The sequence below is a fragment of the Chiloscyllium punctatum genome, chromosome 36, assembly GCF_047496795.1.
Source record: "Chiloscyllium punctatum isolate Juve2018m chromosome 36, sChiPun1.3, whole genome shotgun sequence".
Classification (NCBI taxonomy): domain Eukaryota; kingdom Metazoa; phylum Chordata; class Chondrichthyes; order Orectolobiformes; family Hemiscylliidae; genus Chiloscyllium; species Chiloscyllium punctatum.
The window spans coordinates 39115081-39137225 of NC_092774.1; the positions used below are offsets into that span (position 1 = coordinate 39115081).

The 22145-nt window shown below is 44.7% G+C and overlaps 1 long non-coding RNA gene across 2 annotated transcripts; it reads right to left on the bottom strand.

The window, feature by feature from the left end:
• Nucleotides 1-435: 435 nt before the first annotated feature.
• LOC140460421 (uncharacterized) lies at nt 436-22100 on the bottom strand. 2 transcript variants are annotated; one of them, XR_011954081.1, is made up of 5 exons: nt 21974-22100; nt 15748-15872; nt 12559-13590; nt 10713-10919; nt 436-1053 (listed from the first exon to the last, which is right to left on the bottom strand). It is a non-coding gene; the product is annotated as an uncharacterized lncRNA (long non-coding RNA). The 2 variants fall into 2 exon arrangements; XR_011954082.1 differs by having other exon boundaries at nt 21851-22100.
• Between the last annotated feature and the right edge of the window lie 45 nt (nt 22101-22145).

Consider the following 22145-nt stretch of genomic DNA (forward strand, 5'->3'; position numbering starts at 1 on the left):
AGCTGCAGAGCTATATGGTAGGTGAGTTGGTCTGGTGGGATGCTGTTTGGAAGTTTGGAAGTTTGGTGCGAATGGCCTGCAGGGATTATATGATTCTGCTGCCATGGCCACATGTAGATTGAGAAGTGCCTGCTGTGGTCCTGGGAAAGGTGGGGTTTGTGGTATCACTGCCCGCTGTCCATTCTCTCCCTGTCCCCCCCCAACCCCTGTCCATTTTCTCTCTCTCGACCCCCAGCCATTCTCTTTCCCTTTCCCCCCCCAGTACCTGTTCTTTCTTGTGCCTCAAGACTCCTTTGATTGCTGTATCAAGACTTTCTAAGAAGAGAGAGAGAGAGAGAATGGATGTTGATGAGTCTATATGAGAGATGGGGGTGTATGAGAAATAGCTGATCTTTAAAATGAAGAATAGCTAAAATGATATCTTCAGAAACATCATTAAAGCATCTTCAATTTTATTAAAAAGCTGCAGGCACCTTTCTGAACCTGCCTTGAAATATACGCAGTTGGGCCACAGTTGAGTACAGGCTGTAATGGGTGAATGGCGTATTCCTAGTCTTGTGATATAGGTTCCAACTATGTAGAACAAGAGTGACAAAGTCAGCAACGGACTGCTTATGCTCTTCGGTGTCAGCAAAAATCTGCGCATACTCCTAGATTTCCGCACAAACGGTTTGTGACCTTCTTTTGATGGACCAATAGAGAGCCCTGGAGGACTGGAAAGAGACTGGACCTCCTGCCATTCAGAGCTCTCCCATTCTCTGAATGCAGAAGTTGGACAATGAGCTTTGGAAGCTGCTACTCTTCTCCATGAACGATGGTTGAGCTTCACCCCAGACTGCAACTTCATTCCTCTGTCCAACATCTGTGAGGTACAGCACTCTCTTTTCCGTTTCTTGTTTTGCATTCTGGGCTTCAATTGTTGACTTACAGCAAGTGAAAGGAAAGGGAATGAATCCAGGGAGGGGACGGACTACGGAAACGTTGGTCCAGGTCTGTTCTCAGTTGGCAAACTCATGGCAATTGCATTACCACAATGTGATAATATAGCCTTTACTGTGGAATAAAAAAGCAGAAAGGAATTGCATTGTTAAAAGTGACACATTGGGATGTGAAGGAAGTGAGGACTACAGATGCAAGAGATTAAGAGTCAGTGTGGCGCTTGAAAAGCACAGTAAGTCAGACAGTATCCAAGGACCAGGAGAGTCAACATTTCAGACATGAGCCCTTCATCAGGAATGATGTGTGGATGTACAAAAGGCCTTCTATAGGCCGCCTACTTACGGAACGTTTCAGAGAACACCTCTGGGACACCCGGACCAACCACCCTGTGGCTCAACACTTCAACTCCCCCTCCCACTCCACCAAGGACATGCAGGTCCTTGGACTCCTCCATCGCCAGACCATAGCAACACGACAGCTGGAGGAAAAGCGCCTCAGCTTCTGCCCAGGAACCCTCCAACCACAAGGGATGAACTAAGATTTCTCCAGTTTCCTCATTTCCCCTCCCCCCACCTTGTCTCAGTCCCAACCCTCGAACTCAGCACCGCCTTCCTAACCTGCAATCTTCTTCCTGACCTCTCCACCCCCACCCCAGCCTATCACCCTCACCTTAACCTCCTTCCACCTATCGCATTTCTAATGCCCCTCCCCCAAGTCCCTCCTCTTTACCTTTTATCTTGGCCTGCTTGGCACACTCTCCTCATTCCTGAAGAAGGGCTCATGCCCGAAACGGCGATTCTCCTGCTCCTTGGATGCTGCCTGACCTGCTGCGCTTTTCCAGCAACATATTTTCAGCTCAGCGTCCTTCTACACTAGTCAATGCCAATTGTCAGATAGGTGAAACAAGCAATCAGCAAGGCAAGTGATATATTAGCAAGGAGTTGAGTTCAGAAGTGGGGATGTCTTCCTGCAGTTGTGAAGGGTCATTGAATATATTCAAGGCTGAGTTCATCTGATTTTTGAAAAGTGGATGGTGATGGGGGAAAGTTTAAAAAAAAAGTTTTTAAGACCAGCACAGAATAGTTACAAAGTAATACAGAACAGAAACAGACCCTTCAGTCCAACTAGTCGACGCTGACTACATTCACAAACTAAACTAGTCCCATCTAGTTTGACCTATATCCCTCCAAACCTTTCCTGTGAATGTACTTATCCAAATATCTTTTAAATGTTGACAGTTCCTGCATCCACCATTTCCTCAGGACATTGAAAAAGGGCGATTCCACGTGTAAACCAAAAGAAAAAAGGTGCTCTTCATGTCTTTTTTTAAAATCTTTCTCCTCACCTTAAAAATGTACTCCCTAATCTTGAAACCCCCACCCGAAGGAAACAGCATCTGCCATGCACCTCATCAATACCCCCTTCTTGACTTTATAAACTAAGGTCACCTCTCAATTTCTTGTGCTGCAGTGAAAAATGTCCCAGCATATCCACCTAGATGTAGATATATTCATATCCAGTTATGATCTGTTCAATGCTGGTGCATGCCCGAAAGACCACATGCCCTACTTCTGCTCCCAATTCTCACCCTCATGAGTCTAAGGACAGCAAGAGACCATAAAACATTGGAGCACAAAATTAGGCTATTCAGCCCATCAGGTATCTTCATACCATTCAATCATGGCTGATAAGTTTCTCAATTCCATTCTCCCACTTTCTCCCCGTAACTCTCGATCCCCTTGATACTCAAGAGCCTATCTATCTCAGTCTTAGATATCCTCAGTGACCTGGCCTGCACAGCCTTCTGTGGCAATGAATTCAATAGATTCGCCACTCTCTGGTTGAAAGGTTCCTCCTTATCTCTGTTCTAAAAGGTCTTCCCTTTACTCGAAGGCTGTGGCCTCGGTTTCTAGTCTCTTCTGTCAGTGGAAACATCTTCCCAATGTCCACTCTGCCCAGGCCATTCAGTGTTCGGTATGTTTCAATTAGATCACCCCTGTGTGGGGGCCTGTGTTATGGACTAAACCGGACCATGCAAAACATTCTTAAGTAGCCAGCCCCACACCATAGCTTTGAAATTTGTTTCGCTAAGTGTACAGTAAAAATTAACTGAAGTTAGCTTGGTTGATTACTAGATTTTAAAACAGACAATAATTATTCACAAACTTACACAATTAAACACAAAGATCAGAATAAAGAACCCCTACAGAACTCAACCTATCCAACTAGACTTAATTATGCTGTTCGAATATAAACAACAGTCCCAATAAGCAAACTCAATTTGAAAACCAGTAAAAATAGAACACATACCTACAGATTGAAGTTGAGAGGCAGAAAAGAAAAGCTCCCTGTTGAACTTCCAACCAGTTCCAGAGCTGACTATGCCCCCTTTTTTATACAGGTAACTTCTAAAATATGACCACGTTGGCCTGAAATCTCATCAGTTTACATATAAACAAAAGGCCTCTTAAAATCCTTTTCGTCTCTGTACCAAACCAGACTGATCGGAGATTGACCCAGTTTATTACCCCTCTGGGAAAAAAGTCAAAGACACCGTCTCCTTGAGTCAAGGGACATCTTTTAGGAAAGAATGGTACTAGCTTTGTGACACCTGTTAATCAGCAAGAACCAGACCCTTCAGGATGAGGTCCAGCAGGGATTAGGTTCAACAAAGTGAGAATGGAGGGAGAGTGTGAGGATATGGGGCCTCTGGAAGGTAGGATAAAATGGCTGAAGGAGCTGCACAAGATGGCTTCTGCATTGCTACGTGACGAGCTGCTGCTCGTGTCTATAGCTGTATAAACAACTAACGACTAAAACCACTAGAATGCAGAAGTAGACCAATGAGAAAGTACTAACCACACTCTGCAAGCTGCAAGTCCTTTGTATCTCAAGATAAAGATGACCTAACCTTTATGACTTAACTTGTTTACCAATTATCATAAGAGTCATAGAGATGTACAGCATGGAAACAGACCCTTCAGTCCAACCCGTCCAGATATCCCAACACAATCGAGTCCCACCTACCAGCACCCAGCCCATATCCCTCCAAACCCTTCCTATTCATCCAAATGCCTTTTAAATGTTACAATTATATCAGCCTCCACCACTTCCTCTGGCAGTTCATTCCATACACGGACCACCCTCTGCGTGAAAAGGTTGCCCCTTAGGTCTCTTTTATATCTTTCCCCTCTCACCCAAAAGGAATGCCCTCTAGTTTTGGACTCCCCGACACCAGGGAAAAGACTTAGTCTATTTACCCTATCCATGCCGCTCATAATTTTGTAAACCTCTAACGTCACTCGTCAACCTCCAATTCTCCAGGGAAAACAGCCCCAGCCTGTTCAGCCTCTCCCATAGCTCAAACTCTGGCAACATGCTTGTAAATCTTTTTTGAACCCTTTCAAGTTTCACAACATCGTCCTGATAGGAAGGAGACCAGAACTGCACACAATATTCCAACCAATGTCCTGTACAACCGCAACATGACCTCCCACCTCCTGTACTCAATACTCTGACCAATAAAGGAAAAGCTACCAAACGCCTTCTTCACTATCCTATCTACCTGCAACTCCACTTTCAAGGAGCTATGAACCTGCACTCCGAGGTCTCTTTGTTCAGCAACACTCCCTAGGACCTTACCATTAAGTGTTTAGATCAGAGTGGCACTGGAAAAGCACAGCAGGTCAGGTAGCATCTGAGGAACAGGAAAAATCAACGTTTCGGACAAAAGCTCTTCATCAGGAAGAGAGCTTTATTCCTGACGAAGGGCTTTTGTCTGAAACATCGATTTTCCTGCTCCTCGGATGCAGCCTGATTTGCTGTGCTTTTCCAGCACCACTCTGATCGAAACTCTGGTTTCCAGCATCTGCAGTCCACATTTTTGCCTAGTTGATCCTTACCATGAAGTGTATAAGTCCTGCTAAGATTTGCTTTCCCAAAATGCGGCACCTCACTTTTATCTGAATTAAACTACATCTGCCACTTCTCAGCCCATTGGCCCATCTGGTCAAGATCCTGTTGAAATCTGAGGTAACCCTCTTCACTGTCCACTACACCTCCAATTTTGGTGTCATCTGCAAAGTTACTAACTGTTCCTCTTATGCTTACATCCAAAATCATTTATGTAAATGACAAAAAGTAGAGGACCCAGCACTGATCCTTGTGACACTCCACTGGTCACAGGCCTCCAGTCTGAAAAACAATCCTCCACCACCACCCTCCGTCTTCTACCTTTTGAGCCAGTTCTGTATCCAAATGGCTAGTTCTCCCTGTATTCCGTGAGATCTAACCTTGCTAATCAGTCTCCCATGGGCAACCTTGTCGAACGCCTTACTGAAGTCCATATACAACACATCTACCACTCTTCCCTCATCAATCCTCTTTGTTACTTCCTCAAAAAACTCAATCTGACTATCCCTAATCAGTCGTTGCCTTTCCAAATACATGTTCATCCTGTCCCTCAGGATTCCCTCCAACAACTTGCCCACCACTGATGTTAGGCTCACTGGTCTCTAGTTTGTTGGCTTGTCCTTACCACCCTTCTTAAACAGTGGCAACACGTTAGCCAACCTCCAGTCTTCCAGCACCTCTCCTGTTGACTATCAATGATACAAATATCGCAGCAAGAGGCCCAGCAATCACTTCTCTAGCTTCCCACAGAGTTCTAGGGTACACCTGATCAGGTCCTGGGAATTTATCCACTTTTAGGTGGTTTCAAGAGATGCAGCATTTCCTCCTCTGTAATATGGACATTTTACAAGATGTCACCATCTATTTCCCTATAATATATATCTTCCATATCCTTTTCCACAGTAAATACTCTCCTTAATTCTACTTGCCAAAGCTATCTCATGTCCACTTTTTGCCCTCCTGATTTCCCTCTTAAGTATACTTCTACTTCCTTTATACTCTAAGGATTCACTATATACAACATATGCTTCCTTTTTCTTAACCAATCCCTCAATTTCTTTCATCATCCAGCATTCCTTATACCTACCAGCCCTTCCTTTCACCCTAACAGGAATATACTCTCTCTGGATTCTCATCATCTCATTTCTGAAGGCTTCTCATTTCTGAAGGCTTCCCATTTTCCAGCCGTCCTTTTACCTGCGAACATCTGTCTCCAATCAGCTTTCAAAAGTTCTTGCCTAATACCGTCACAATTGGCCTTTCTCCAATTTATAATCTGGTCAATCCTTTTCCATTATTATTTTAAATCTAATAGAATTATGGTCACTGGTTCCAAAGTGGTCTCCCACTGACACCCCAGTCACCTGCCCTGTCTTATTTCCCAAGAGTAAGTCAAGGTTTGCATCTTCTCTAGTAGGTACATCCGCATACCTCCCAACTCCTATACTCAATTCACTGACCAATAAAGGAAAGCAAACACTTTCTTCATTACCATCTCTACTTGTGATTCCACTTTCAAGGAAAGGAACCTACACTCCCTGTCTCTTGGTTCAGGAACACTCCCCAGGACCTGACCATTTAGTGTGTAAGTCCTGTCCCAATTTGCCTTAGACAATAGGTGCAGGAGTAGGCCACTCAGCCCTTCGAGCCTGCACCGCCATTCAATATGATCATGGCTGATCATTCCTAATCAGTATCCTCTTCCTGCCTTATCTCCATAACCCTTGATTCCACTATCTTTGAGAGCTCTATCCAATTCTTTCTTAAATGAATCCAGAGACTGGGCCTCCACTGCCCTCTGGGGCAGAGCATTCCACACAGCCACCACTCTCTGGGTGAAGAGGTTTCTCTTCATCTCTGTCCTAAATGGTCTACCCTGTATTTTTAAGCTGTGTCCTCTGGTTCAGCACTCAGCCATCAGCGGAAACATGTTTCCTGCTGCCAGAGTGTCCAATCCTTTCATAATCTTATACGTCTCAATCAGATCCCCTCTTAGTCTTCTAAATTCAAGGGTATACAAGCCCAGTCGATTCAGTCTTTCAGTGTGAGGTAATCCCGCCATTCCAGGAATTGACCTCGTGAACCTACGCTGCACTCCCTCAATAGCCAGAATGTCTTTCCTCAAATTTGGAGACCAGAACTGCACACAGTACTCCAGGTGTGGTCTCACCAGGGCCCTGTACAGCTGCAGAAGCACCTCTTTGCTTCTATACTCAATCCCTCGTTATGAAGGCCAGCATGCTATTAGCCTTCTTCACTACCTGCTGTACCTGCATGCTTGCCTTCATTGACTGGTGTGCAAGAACACCCAAATCTCTCTGCACTGCCCCTTTACCTAAATTAATTCCATTGAGGTAGTAATCTGCCTTCCTGTTCTTGCCACCAAAGTGGATAACCATACATTTATCCACATTAAACTGCATCTGCCATGCATCTGCCCACTCACCTAACTTGTCCAGGTCACCCTGTAATCTCCTAACATCCTCATCACATTTCACCCTGCCACCCAGCTTTGTATCATCAACAAATTTGCTAATGTTATTGCTGATACCATCTTCTATATCATTACCATATATTATAAAAAGCTGCGGTCCCAGCATGGATCCCTGCGGTACCCCACTGGTCACTGCCTGCCATTCCGAAATGGAGCAGTTTATCACTACCCTTTGTTTCCTATCAGCCAACCAATTTTCAATCCAATCTAGTACTTTGCCCCCAATACCATGCGCCCTAATTTTACTCACTAACCTCCTCTGCGGGACTTTATCAAAAGCTTTCTGAAAGTCCAGGTACACGACATCTATTGGATCTCCCTCCTCCATCTTCAGAGTTACATCCTCAAAAAATTCCAGAAGTTTAGTCAAGCATGACTTCCCCTTCATAAATCCATTATGACTCTGTCCTATCCTGTTACTACTATCCAGATGTGCAGTAATTTCATCCTTTATAATAGACTCCAGCATCTTTCCCACCACTGAGGTCAGACTAACTGGTCTATAATTTCCTGCTTTCTCTCTCCCGCCTTTCTTAAAGTGGAATAACATTAGCCACCCTTCAATCCTCAGGAGCTGATCCTGAATCTATCGAACTCTGGAAAACAATCACCAACGCATCCACGATTCCCCGAGCCACCTCCTTCAGTACCCTGGGATGTAGACCATCAGGCCCCGGAGACTTATCAACCTTCGGACCTAACCGTCTCTCCAACACCAATTCCTGGCAAATATAAATTCCCTTAAGTTCAGGTCCTTCAGCCACTGTTACCTCAGGGAGATTGCGTGTGTCTTCCCCAGTGAACACCGACCTGAAGTACCCATTTAATTCTTCTGCCATTTCTTTGTTCCCCGTAATATATTCCCCTGTCTTTGTCTTCAAAATGCCTTTCCAAAATGCAACACCTCACATTTCTCTAAATTAAACTCCATCTACCATTCCTTGGCCCATTGGCCTATCCGATAAGTTATAATTCATAGTGAACTCTCTTTCCTCTCTTATTCCTGAAAAGCTGAAAATCTCCATCCCACACACTCTCCCTCCATTTTTACTTTGCTGAACCTCATTCTGAAGGGTCTGGATCATTCCGATGAACAGGTCCACACTCAGGGGGATCTAATTGAAACATACAGAATACTGAACAGCCTGGCCAGAGTGAACATTGGGAAGATGTTTCCACTGATAGGAGAGACTAGGACTCGATGGCACAGTCTTTGAGTAACGGGAAAACCTTTCAGAATAGAGGCAAGGAGAAACTTCATCAGCCAGAGAGCAGTGAATCTATGGAATTCATTGCCACAAAAGGCTGTGGAGGACAAGTCACTGAGAAAATTTAAGACGGAGACAGATCGGTTCTTGAGTATCAAGGGACTTCAGCGTTACAGGGAGAAAGTGGAAGAATGAGTTTGAGAAACTCATCAGCCATGATGGAGCAGAGCTGATGGGCAGAATAGCATTATTTCTGCTCCTGTGTCTTGTGGTCTGTTGATGTCCTGGACACAGTGTCAGAATTGGGAACAGGAGTAGGCCATTTGGTCTTTCGAGCTTGGACCAGCATTGAACAGATCAGAACTGGATATGAATCTACCTCCATCTCGGTGGATAGGCTGAGACGTTTTCACTGGAAGTAAGTGAGGGCTTCAGATGCTGGAGATCAGAGTCGAGAGTGCGGTGCTAGAAAAGCACAGGTCAGGCAGCATCTGAAAAGCAGGAAAATCGACGGTTCGGGATATGTTCTTCATCAGAGCTTTTGCCCAAAACGTTGATTTTCCTGCTGCTCGGATGTTGCCTGACCTGCTGTATTTTTCCAGCACCACACTAGTTTTCACTGGACCACAGGAGATTGAGAAGTGACCTTACTGAGGTTTACAAAATAATGAAGGGGATAGATGAGATGAAAGGCAGGGGTCCTTTCCCTTGGGTGGGGGTTTCAAGATTAGAGAGCAAATTTTGAAGGTGAGAGGACAAAGGTTAAAAAGTTATGAGGGGCATGATTTTTTTTTTAAAAGAGTGGTTTGTGTGGAATGAATGTCCAGAGAAAGTGGATGCAGGTACAGTTACAACGTTTAAAAGGCATTTGGATAAGTACATGAATAGGAAAGGTTCTGAGGGATATAGGCCAATCTAGGTGAGACTAGTTTAGTTTTAGTACATAGTCAGCATGGAGTAGTTGGACTGAAGGGTCTGTTTCTGTGTTGTATGACTCTAACTGTTCTGTACTGATCTTAAAACCATTTTCTGCTTTCCCCCATAAACATCCACTTCTTTGTTTTTCAAAGATCAGGTGAACCTAGCGTTGAATATATTCAATGAGCCCCTAACTGCAGGAAGACATCCCCAATTCTGAACTCAATTCCTCTTGCTAATATACCACTTGCTTTGCTCATTGCTTGCTGCACCTGTCTGACAACTGGCATTTACTAGACACTGAGCCCCCTTTGTACATCCATATATCATTTCTGATGAAGGGCTCATGCCCAAAACGTGGACTGTCCTAATCCTTGGATGCTGCCTGACCTGCTGCGCTTTTCCAGCACCATACTTTTCAACTCTGATCTCCAGTATCTGCAGACCTCACCTTCTCCACATCCCAATATATCACCATTTAAACAATGCACCTTCGTTCTGTTTTTTTTTCACAGCAAAGGCAATAACTTCAAATTGCGGTACTGTATTTGCCATGTGTTTGCCAATTATGGTCTTCTCTACATCGGGGAGACGAAACGTAAACTTGGGGAATGGTCCACAGCTGAAGCCGCAGAGTCCGAATGGACCTCCCAGTCACCACCCATTTTAATTCCCCTTCCCACTCCCTTTCTGATATAATCACCTTGGGTCTCCTGCATTTCCACAATGAACCAAACCGTAAATTAAAGGAACACCTCATCTTCTGCCTGGGCAGCCAACAGCCTGGAGGCCTCAACACTGCGTTTTCCAATTTCAAATAACCTCCCTTTCCATCACCAACTCACTTCCCAGTCCCTCCCATTCCACTCTTCCTTGCCACCAACCAGATTCCTTCCACCCACTTATCAGCCAGGTTGTACCCTCTACCTGTCTCCAAATCACCACCCTGCCCCCAGCACACCCTAGTTCTGCATCTTCCCCTACACCCATCCTCAGTCTGGAACAAGGGTTACACCTGAAACGTCAACTTCTCCACCTCCTGATGCTGCCTGGCTTGCTACATTGTTCCAGCCTCCTGCCGGTCTATTTTGCCAATTGAGACACAGACCTGTACCAACATTTCCAGAGTCTGCCCCCTCCCTGGATTTGTTCCCTCTCCTTTCAGTTGCTGCAAGTCAACAATTAAACCCTAGAATGAAAAATAAATAGAAAAAGGGGTGAGAAAAGAGTGTTGTACTCACAGATGTTAGACAAAGAGGAAGGAAGTTGCAGTCTGGGCTGAAGCTCAATCTTCATTCTGAGAGAGTGGAGCAGCAGCAGCTCCAGAAGGTCATGGTCCAGCTTCTGCTTTCAGACAGTAGGGGAGCTCTGATTGGCAAGAGGACAAGTCACCTTCAGGTTCTCCAGTGCTCCTTATCGGTCCATCAAAAGAAGATCTTCCGCCTTTTCTGCCGACAGCAAGGAACATGCCCAATGTTTTGGTGACACCACTGAACACACGCCCTGCAATATGCTCTGTGGTGATACTAGTGTTACTGACAGATTTTAAGTGTCCAAATACCGAGAGGAGAAAAAAAGGGAAGAGCCACTTTTTTTTCCCACATGGCTTGACATTTTATTGTTTTGGCATTTTGTCTGGCTGCTCAAGCTCTTTGTGTTTTCCCCAGTTTCCCCAGTGTAGCAGTAAAGTTCAGAACTAGAGGGCATAGGTTTAGGTTGAGAGCGGAAAGATATAAAAGGCACCTAAGGGGCAACGTTTCCATGCAGAGTGTGGTGCGTGTATGGAAGGAGCTGCCAGAGGAAGTGGTGGAGGCTGGTTCAATTTCAACATTTAAAAGGTATCTGGATGGGTATATGAATAGGAAGAGTTTAGAGGGATATGAGCCAAGTGCTGGCAAATGGGGCTAGATTAATTTAGGATATCTCGGAGAAAGTGAGGACTGCAGATGCTGGAGATCAGAGTTGAGAGTGTTGGAAAAGCACAGCAGGTCAGGCAGCATCCGAGGAGCAGGAGAATTGACATTTTGGGCATAAGCCCTTCAACAGGAATCTTTTCTGAGGATGTTGAATCTTGGTTGCAGTTCTGGAAAAAGTGAGGCTGAGCTTGAGCAGGACTGACTGCAGGTAAAGTAGATGGCTGATAGTGTGGAGTGGAGGATCCAGAAAGAAAATCGTTGTTGAAGGTTTCGGATTTGTAGTGTGTACTGGGTATCCTGTTCAGGTCCAAACTGGGTTGGTCTGAATGTGGTCCGGAGTCCATGTGGGATCAGATGGTTCCGTAGCCAAGCAATGAGAAAGGAGATATGGCTGTGGTAGTCAAATTGCTTGAGGACATGGCTGAAGTAATTCTGGGCAGAGGAGAGGACTTGGGGGGTACAGTGAGTGAGGGACTCTCAGATCTTTGTAGACAGAGGAGGAGAACTTCTTCCAGGTAGGCATCCATGGAAGAGTCTTCGCAGTAATGTTGAAATCAACTCGGAGAAAGTGAGGACTGCAGATGCTGGAGATCAGAGGAGAGAGAGTGTAGTGCTGTAAAAGCACAGCAGGTCAGGCAGCACCCGAGGAACAGGAGAATCGACGTTTCGGGCATAAGCACTTCATTAGGAATCTTTTGATTCCTTTCGGGCATACGCCCGCCTGATGAAGGGTTTATGCCCGAAACATCGATTCTCCTGTTCCTTGGATGCTGCCTAAGCTGCTGTGTTTTTCCAGCACTACACTGTCAACACTAATTTTGGATATCTGGTCAGCATGGACAGGTTGGACCAAAGGGTCTGTACTATGAGAAGCATACTTTGACAAATTACAAACTACTGTATGTCCTTGTTAACAAGGCTACGTACACCACATGCTTTACTAACCATTCTCAACAGGTCCTGCCCCTTCAATGACTGAATAACATATACATGCTGGTGCATAATCTCCCTCACTAGTATCTCCACACTACCAGAGGGAATTGCACAAGTAACACCAAGAGTAAACAGCACAAGCCCCAGTAAAAGCAGATGGAAAGTGAGTGTAAAATGTCACTATGACAGGACAGGCCCCACATTCCTTCCCCTCCGTCCCCCCCCCAACCTGCCTCACCTTTCACCTCCCGGGCCCAGTACCTTCCAGGTGGCCCCAGAGTTGACACAGGGGCCGCCCCACGACCAGTAGAACTCCACCACCCAGGCGGCCGACGGGTTCCCAAACAGGCCCTTAACCCCATCCGCCTCCAGAATGGTCACCGGCTCCTGCCTGCTGTCCAGCCGGGCGGTGTGGCCGTGACACAGCAGCTGCACCAGGAAGGCGGCGGTGCCCAGTGACGGGTGTCTGCCCCGGGCCGCACGGCGCCATTTTCCTAACGGCCGCCCCTTCCCCGCTCGAGCGACTTCTCCTCCCAACCGCCTTCACCCCCGCGTGACGTCAGCTCAGGGGGATGGGCGGGGCCGGGGGGAGCCTCACCGTCACCAAGTAACAGCCACCTCGCGCTACAACTGCTCATTCACAAAAACAAACTCTCCTGTCTCGCTCTGCAGCTGCAGGGGGGACACTGCCACGTTCCGAGGAGCCCTGTCTACGTTGGGAAAGCTCACGGCTCAATTTAAACAGATATTTCTACATAATAACGAATAAAGAGATTTAATGGACAAGAGCTCGTGGGTCCACAGTTAAAATGCTTTAAACAACCGTTTTTTTTTATTTCACTGCCTTCCCAGGATACAGTATTTCTCCCATCTGAAATTGTTTGCCCAGAAAAAAATCCAGCAGGAATATGATTATGGAGCTATCAATAAACATGTCTAATTTGGGTCACCCGACGTTATTAATGGAAGAACATGATCTCTTCAAGGTTCGATTTGCCCATCAAAATTGCTTGACTTTAAGGTGTTCCATAACACCCTGGAGTCGTTCAGGGAGAGGTGGGCGCCGCAGGGAGTGGAGTGCATTATTTCTCCCTCCAACTCTATTTTGATTTAGTCCCTACCCTCCCCTTCACTGTTTTGATCACACAGCATTGCCCTCTGGTTTGAAGGGCAGTGCTTGTCACTGGCCACTCGGGTGTTTTTCATATTTCCTGGTGGTGGAAATTGAATAAAGATTCGTGCACCTTGTGTCCTTCACTGTGTCTCACACCTGCACAAAAAAAAGAAAAGAAAAAGAAAAAAAAATTAAGGTGTTCCATTGTTGTTTCAATTATGATCCATTAAAAAGCAATATCCAGTCTCATCTGAGTGCAGAACCAACTCAACTGACTGAACAACCGAAACAACTATTCTGTATGAACTTTAGATGTGACATCCTCTCCCTCTCTCTGTGGACCCAATGGGATTAACCAGGGCTGGAAGTACCACTCTCAGAATACAATTGCTGATCTACAGTTTGCTTCTGCTGCTGAACATAAGGATTTAAAAGCTGCGAGCCTGATCCCGCACAATGCACAAAAACAGACTGCTCACCCGTGTCTGCGCAGAGGATAATTTTCACTTGGAATGGATCACAAAATAACAACTGTTACCAGTCCCACAGCTCATGAGTTTCCCATGGACAAAGTTAAAAATCACACAACACCAGATTGGAATCCAACAGGTTTATTTGGAAGCACTAGCTTTCGAGGCGCTGCTCCTTCATCAGGTGGTTGTGGAGAATTAGATCGTGATCCCGGAATTTGTAGCAAAGGAGTCCAGTGTCATGAAAATGTGATACAGTCAACAATTTTAGACTAAATCTTCCATCTTTTAGAATGGGTTTCTGCTCTTTGATATGTTAATCCCTGAACTTATTTTTAATTACCTTCTCAAGAAGGTCCTTTAAATGCAGAATTTTTCTAATAACAGGTGTGAATTCTGTCTGGGTCCCAATGTTGAGTCAGACTGACATTTTTCTTAGAAAAGCTCTGCATTTAAATTACACTCGAGAAGGTAATTTATAGATTAGGGTGCAAATTAGGGTGGATTGGCTGTGCTAAATTACCTATAGTGCCCAGTGATGTGCAAATTAGGGTGGATGGTCCATGGGAAATATGGAATAAGGGGGTGGTTATGGGTGGGATGTTCTTCAGAGGGCCAGTGTGGAATAGATGGGCTGAATGGCCTACTTCCACATTTTCGAGGTTCTATGACTCCCCAACCCCACCCCACCCCACCCCCATGTCTCTCTGTTTTACAACATAACCCAGGGCCCTACCATTAACTGTACATGTCCTGCCCTTCCTTGTTTTCACAAAACGCAAGCCCTTGCTTTTATCCATACCTCTCTCATACACACACTCTCTCTCAGACACACAGACATACTCCCCCCCAACACACTCACAGGTTTATACTCCATCACACTCACAATTTACCTGCGCACACACAACCTGACATGCACACACTCACATTGTCTCATGAATACGGACACGTAACTCTATGGGGTGAATTTGTATTGGCAGGATTATTCTTGCAGATACATTCAATTTTGCTCAAAGAGCACGCAAACTGCAGGCAGTCAATCCATGTAATATTTTATAAATTCCTACTTTGGAAATAGAACCAGTCTGATTCAAGATTAGGAAACTGATAGACTCGAACCTCACACCTTTAAAGCATTGTCTGAACTGAGATGTCACCTATTTTTTATAAAACCTTAAGTCATCTCGAGAATGTGATTTAAAAGATTTAAATGAACCAAAACCTGCAACCCATTCTAAAAGATGAAAGAGGTAACAGCAATCTAGGCTTGTTCAATATATCCGATCAGTTGCACGACACTATGATCTTTTGCTATGAAATCTGTGTCTTATTACCCTGGTCCACAGCTACCCGATGAAGGAGCAGCATTCCAAAAGCGAGTGCTTACAAATAAACCTGTTGGACTATAACCCGGTGTTGTGAGATATTTAACTCTATCCACCCCCCTCCAATACCGGCCCCTCCATATCGTATCTCGTGAACACAGCCCACACCTCCCGGTGCTGCTATTACACTTTACAATGCCAATGAAATGACTTACTCTGCACTCCTGAAAAATTCCCAATTTCTCAAGATACTAGCTACTCATTCACTGCTCCATTTGATATGCGACATTGGAAACTTAGTGCAGCAGGCTGAAAGAAATGAGCAGCTTTAAAACTAAAAACTCTTGGAGCTCAAAACTTTCAATGAGAATCTGAGCCCGGCAATAAGTTCGGGTAACCTTTATTGTGACCCAGCTTTGTTACAGCTTCAGAACCCCCCCCCAGCAAAAAAGCATAGAAAAAGGAACTGCTTTTTAAACAGTTCAAAGCGCACACACTCTCCACCCATCCCACCTCACCTTCTTTACTGTTTGTCACCACCAAGTTGTCCCTTTGTAACTGAATCCTTGGTACAGCGTAACTCGAAGGAAGTATTGACTCACTCAGCAAAACAAAATAGTCAATTCAGGGTGCAATGCAGCTTCTTGATGAACAAGCAGATAAGAAATGGTTAACGTCCCCAGGAAGGTGGGAGCAAAATGGAACATTAAGACATTAACACCAACACACTTCAGTCAAACATTTCTGCTCCCAGTAAGGGCAAAACATCCTGAAATTCCAGTCTTCACCAACAGATTTCTGCTTTCATAGAAGACGATAAAAGTCATACAGCACGGAAACAGACCCTTCGGTCCAACTTGTCTGTCAAACAGGTATCCTAAATTAATCTAGTCCAATTTGTCTGCATGTGGTCCATATCCCTCTAAATCCTTTCTATTCATGTACCCAACCAGAAGAATTTTTAAAATTCCCCTCTCACATCAAACATATGCCCCTCTAGTTTTTGACTCCCCTACCCTGGGGTAAAGACATTGGGTATTCACCCTAGCTATGCCCCTTATGAATGTCAACATGGTCACCCCTCAGCCTCCGATGCTCCAGGGAAAATATCCCCAGTGTATTCAGCCTGTAGTTTAAACCCTCCAACTCTGGCAACAGCCTTGTCAATCTTTTCTGACCCCTTTCAAAGTTACACAATATCTTTAGAATAACAGGGAGACCAGAAGCAAATGCAGTCATCCAAACATAGCCTGCACAGCTCCAACGTGACCTCCCAACTCCTATACTCAATGGTCTCACTAATAAAGGAAAGCATACCAAATGCTTTCTTCACTATCCTGTCGACAGCGACTCCACCTTCAACGAACTATGAACTTGCACTACAAGGTCCCTTTGTTCTGCAACACCCCTCTTACGTGTGTCAGTCCTGCCTGCATTGCTTGACCAAAATGCAAACCACACATTTTCATCTGCCACTCCTTGGCCCTTCAGCCCATCCAATCAATTCTAATTTATAGTGAACTCTTTTTTTCCTCTCTTGTTCCCTAGAATTTGAAAATCTCCATCCCACATACTCTCCCTCCATTCTCAGTTTGCTCAACCTAATCCCTGCTGTACCACAACCTGAAGGGTCTGGTTCATGCTGACTAACAGGCCCACACTTGGGGGGAGGGGGGTTCTAATTGAAACATAAACAATACAGAACCCTGAACGGCCTGAACAGAGTGGACATTGGGAAGATGTTTCCATTGGTTGGAGGGAGTAGAACCAGTGGGCACCGCCTTAGAGTAAAGGGAAGACCTTTCAGAATGGTGGTGAGTGGTGAATCTATGGAATTCAGTGCCACAGAAGGCTGTGGAGGCCTGGTCATTGAGGATATTTAGGACTGAGATGGAGACTTTGAATATCTAGGGGATAGAGGGTTATGGGGACAAAGTGAGAGAATGGGGTTGAGAAACCTATCAGCCAGTATTAAATGGTGGAGTAGACCCGATGGGCTGAATGGCCTAATTTCTGCTTCTTTGTCCTATGGTCTCTTGCTGTCCTGGACACAGTGTGAGAGAACTGGAAGCATTTGGTCTTTCAAGCCTGCACCAGCACTCAACAGATCATAACTGGATATGAATCTGCCAACATCTACATGGATGGGCTGGGACATTTTCACTGGAGCATAGGAGGCTAAGAGGTGACCTTACAGACGTTTATAAAATCATGAGGGACATAGATGAGGTGACTGCCGTGTATCCTTTCCCTAGAGTGGGGTTTCAAGATTAGGCAGCAAATTTGAAGGTGTGAGGAGAAAGACTTTAAAAAGGCATGAAGGGTACCTATTTTTTTGCATGGAGTGGTTTGTGTGTGTAATGAATGTCCAGAAGAAGTGGTGGGTGCAGGTACAGTAACAACATTTACAAGACATTTGAATAAATACATGAATAGGAAAGGTTCGGAGGGGCATGGGCCAAACGCAGGCAGGTGGGACTAGTTTCGTTTGTGAATATAGTCAGCACGGACTAGTTGGACTGAAGGGTCTGTTTCTGTGCTGTATGACTCTGTAAAATCATTTTCTTGCCTTCCCCATAAGCGTTCACTTATTTGATGTTCAAAAGTCAGATCAATGCAGCCTTGGATATATTCAATGACCACCTAACTGCAGGAAAGCATCCGCACTTTACAACAGAATTCCTCTTGGCAAAATACCATTTGCCATGCTGATTGCTTGCAGCGCCTATCTGACAACTGGCATTGACTGGTGTCGAAGGACGCTGAGGCCCCTTTGTACATCCATACATCATTCCTGATGAAGGGGTCGTACCTGAAACGTCAACTCCCCTGATCCTTGGATGCTGCCTGATCTACTGTGTTTTCCCAGTGCCACAATTTGACTCGGATCTCCGGCATCTACAGTTCTCCCTTTGTCCACAACCCAATACATTAACGTTTAAACAATACACCTCCTTTCTGCTTTTTTTTCCACAGCAAAGGCTATAACTTCACATTACGGTACTGCATTTACCATGTGTTTGCAAACTGTGGTATTCTCTACTTCGGGGAGACCGAATGTAAACTTGGGAATGGTTCGCCGAGCATTGCAGCCGGGTCCGCAGAGGCTGACCAGACCTCCCCGTCACCACCCAATTTAATTCCCCTTCCCACTCTCTTTCTGACATGACCATCTTTGGCCTCCTCCATTGCCACAACAAACTAAACCACAACTTGGAAGACAACACCCCATCTTCCACCTGGGCAGCCTAAAGCCCAGAGGACTCAACACAGAGTTCCCCAATTTCAAATAACTTCACTTCCTATACCCCAATTCCCTTCTCAGCCTCGACCCCTCCTTTGCACTCCTCTCTGCCACCAACCAGATTCCTTCCTCCCATTGACCAATCAGGTTGTACCCTCCACCTGTCTTCACCTATCCCCACTTCACCATCGTGTCCCCAGCACACCTCTTCTCTGTACCTCTCCCTGTACCCACCTCCAGTCCCGAACAAAGGTTACACCAAGATATCGACTCTCCCACCTCCTGATGTCGCCTGGCTTGCTGTGTTCTTGCAGCCTCCTGCCTGTCTATTTTGCCCATTACGACACAGACCTGGACCAACGTTTCCAGATTCTGTGTCCTCCCGGATTCACTCCCTTTCCTTTTAGTTGCTGCAAGTCAAAAATTGAACCCCAGAATGAAAAAGAAATGGAAAATGGGGTGCAAAAAGAGAGTACCGCACTCACAGAAATTGGACAGGGGAAAGAATTTGCAGTCTGGTTAAAGCTCAATCTTCATTCAGAGATAGAGAGAGAGGAAGAACAGCAGCTTCAGCACCTCATGGTCCAATTTCCGCATTTAGTCAATGGGATGGCTCTGATTGTCAGGAAGACCAGTCTGTTTCTGGTCCTCCTGGGCGTCCTATTGGTCCATCAAGAGAAGGTTGCACGCCTTTTTTCCAGACAGCGATAAATATGCCCAGTGTTATGCTGACACCGGCAGGCATGCGTAATACGTTTTTTGGGGATGTGGGTGTTATTAATACATTTAAATATCCAAGTGCCAAAAGAGAAAAAAAGGGTACAGCCACAATTGTTTTATTGCTTTTGCATTTTGTCTTGCTGCTCAACTTTTGTACATCTTTTCCCCTTGTTGAGAGAGAGAGAGAGAGAGAGAGAGAGAGAGAGTGTCCCCCAGTGAACTGACAGTGGGAAGGAGCTTTAACCAGTTACACAGACTGAAGAACTATTACACTATTCGCAGGAAGGAGTGACTGTATACGTTTCCTGAGTGTGATCACAGTTTCACTTGTTCATCAGAAGCAGAAAGCCAAAAGGACACCAGAACTGTGGAGAAGTCGTGGAAATGTGGGGACTGGGGGAAGGGATACCATTTCCTGTCGGCACTGGAGATTCATCAGCTCAGTCGCATTGGGAAGAGGCAGTTCTTCAAAACATTACTACAACATTATTTCCCATTGCCAAAAATACATTTACGCTGCCTGATTACCTTGAACTTATACAAGTGCCTTGTCATAACATCTTTTGTTATAGCTTTCGACATTTTCCCTATGACATATGTTAAGGTAAATGGTCTGCAGTTTCCTATTCTCTGTCTCCCTTTTCGAAAAGAGTTTACCAATTTAAAGAAACCTTCCCTGAAACTAATAGCGTTTGGAAAATTAAAACCAATGTGTTAACTGTTTCACTGGTTAGTGTTTCTTTAAGAGTCTTGGATGAAATCCTTCAGGTACCTGGAACTTGTCAAATCGTAGCTCCAACAGTTTAGTCAGTTTCCCCGGTAATTGTAATTTTCTTCAGCTCCTCCCTCCTTTTCAATTCCTGATTTACAGCTAGTTCCAGGGTGTTACTTGTATCCTCTCTAGTGAAGACAGATTCAAGCTCTTTTCAATTCATCTACCATGTCTTTATCCTCCGTTCTTGAATCCCCAGACTCATTTTCTATAGAACCAACACTTATATTGTTAACTTTTTTAAAGAAAGCTGAAGAAACTTTCCAACCTGTTTTTATATTTTTGGCTAACTTTCGAACCCTAATTGCTGTGCTACTGCCTGCATTATTTCAGCTGTTTTGCCCCAGCTCTCAACTTGAGCATCAACCTGTCTGCTTCTTCTATTGAACTGACCTTGATTAAATGTTGCAAAACACACAAGGACAAGTCTTTCCTCTCCAGAATGTCTTAGTACTAAACATGATAAAATTCACTATGAAATATTGTTCATTCAAACTTTACCAAGCACATGGTACACATTCAAAATTCAACAATGAGATGCAGTTTTGTTACAATCATTCAGTTTGAAGAGAAAAACTATTAAATTTTGAAGAGAAGTTTGAAAACCCAGTCATTAACTGGAAGAACAACTCTTTTTTTGTTTAAAAATGTGAAAACCTAATCAACAGGAGTAACTTAGCAGAATAGTATCTATGGCATTAAATTGTAAATCTAGTTTCTTTCCTTCTCTGCCATAGTTCCCACAAATCTTTATATGAATCTTGATCGTTCATTCACTTTCTGGGAATAGTCCAAGACATGCAATATCTTTCTAGGATTCACTTGAATTCTTCTCAGGATTCCAAGTATATCTGATAATTTTATGAGGATGCCTCCATTAGCTTTTGGCTAAGTGAACTTCTAGATTTCGTTTGAGACTTCAAAGGTTTAGATGGCTCAGTTTGAATGTTGGTTGAAAACACCTCTGGTTCCTCATGGCTGTCTGTACTTTTAATCTCACAGCAGTGCGTGAATGACTAAGCTGCTGTTGAACACAAACTGCTTTCTGTCAGCAATGCAAACTCCACGGTGGGTTTTTTGAGTGTTCTCACCATCTGGAAAAATGATGGGGCAATCTCAGTCAGGATAACACAACAACACTTCTTCCTCAGGAGGCTGATGCAATGCAGCATGTCAATAATGACCCTCACCAACTTTTACAGATGCACTATAGAAAGTGTTCTATCTGGATGTGTAACAACCTATTCCGGCTACTGCTTTGCCCAGAATGCTAAGATACCCAGAAGGTTTTATGCGCATCGCAGACCATCATGGAAGTCAACCTACCATCCATGGTCTCCACCTACACTTCTCTTTGCCGCAGAAATGCTGCCAACATCATCAAATTCTCCTCCAACCCCCTAATGCTCTCTCACAACTTCTTTAGTCAGACAGAAGATACAGAATCTGGAAACACATGCACCAACAGGTTCAGAAAGAGCTTCTTCCCTGCCATTGTTAGACTGATGAACAGACTCTCTTTGTACATATGGAATGATCTGCAGAGAAAGTGGTGGAGGCTGCTACAATTACAATATTTAAAAGGCATCTGGATGGGTGAATGAATTAAGAAAGGTTTACAGGGATATGGGCCAAGTGTTGGTAAATGGGACTAGATTTATCCAGATTAACTGGTCAGCATGAACGAGTTGGACTGAGGGGTCTGTTCAATCTCGATGACTCAGTCCAATGCTCACTTACCATCCCTTTCAATAACAGCATAATTGGAAGTATATGACATAGCTACAATACATAATTACAACAATTAATTATAATCGAATGTGAGAAAACCACGAAGAACACGTTGAATGTTTAACAACTTAATAAAATTGGACAAATCTCTGACCCTTTCCATGTTCCAGTCCTGATAAATGACATGAGAATCAGAAAGCCTGAAGAGAGAGCGAATCTGAAACCCCTTCGCTTGCATTCATACTTTCCGCCGGCAGTTAGTACAAGTGTACAGTACCTCCCCTCTTCTCTCTCCCTCCCAGGATGAGGAATAGAAAGGGGGAGATATTGCTTTGCTCCCAGATATTGCCCAGAGTTGGGGAGGTCTCAGTCGGAAACTGATCGCACTACGTCCGCATTGTGACGTCCACATATGGGGCGGGACGTCCGGAGGGAGCTGGCCGCTGACG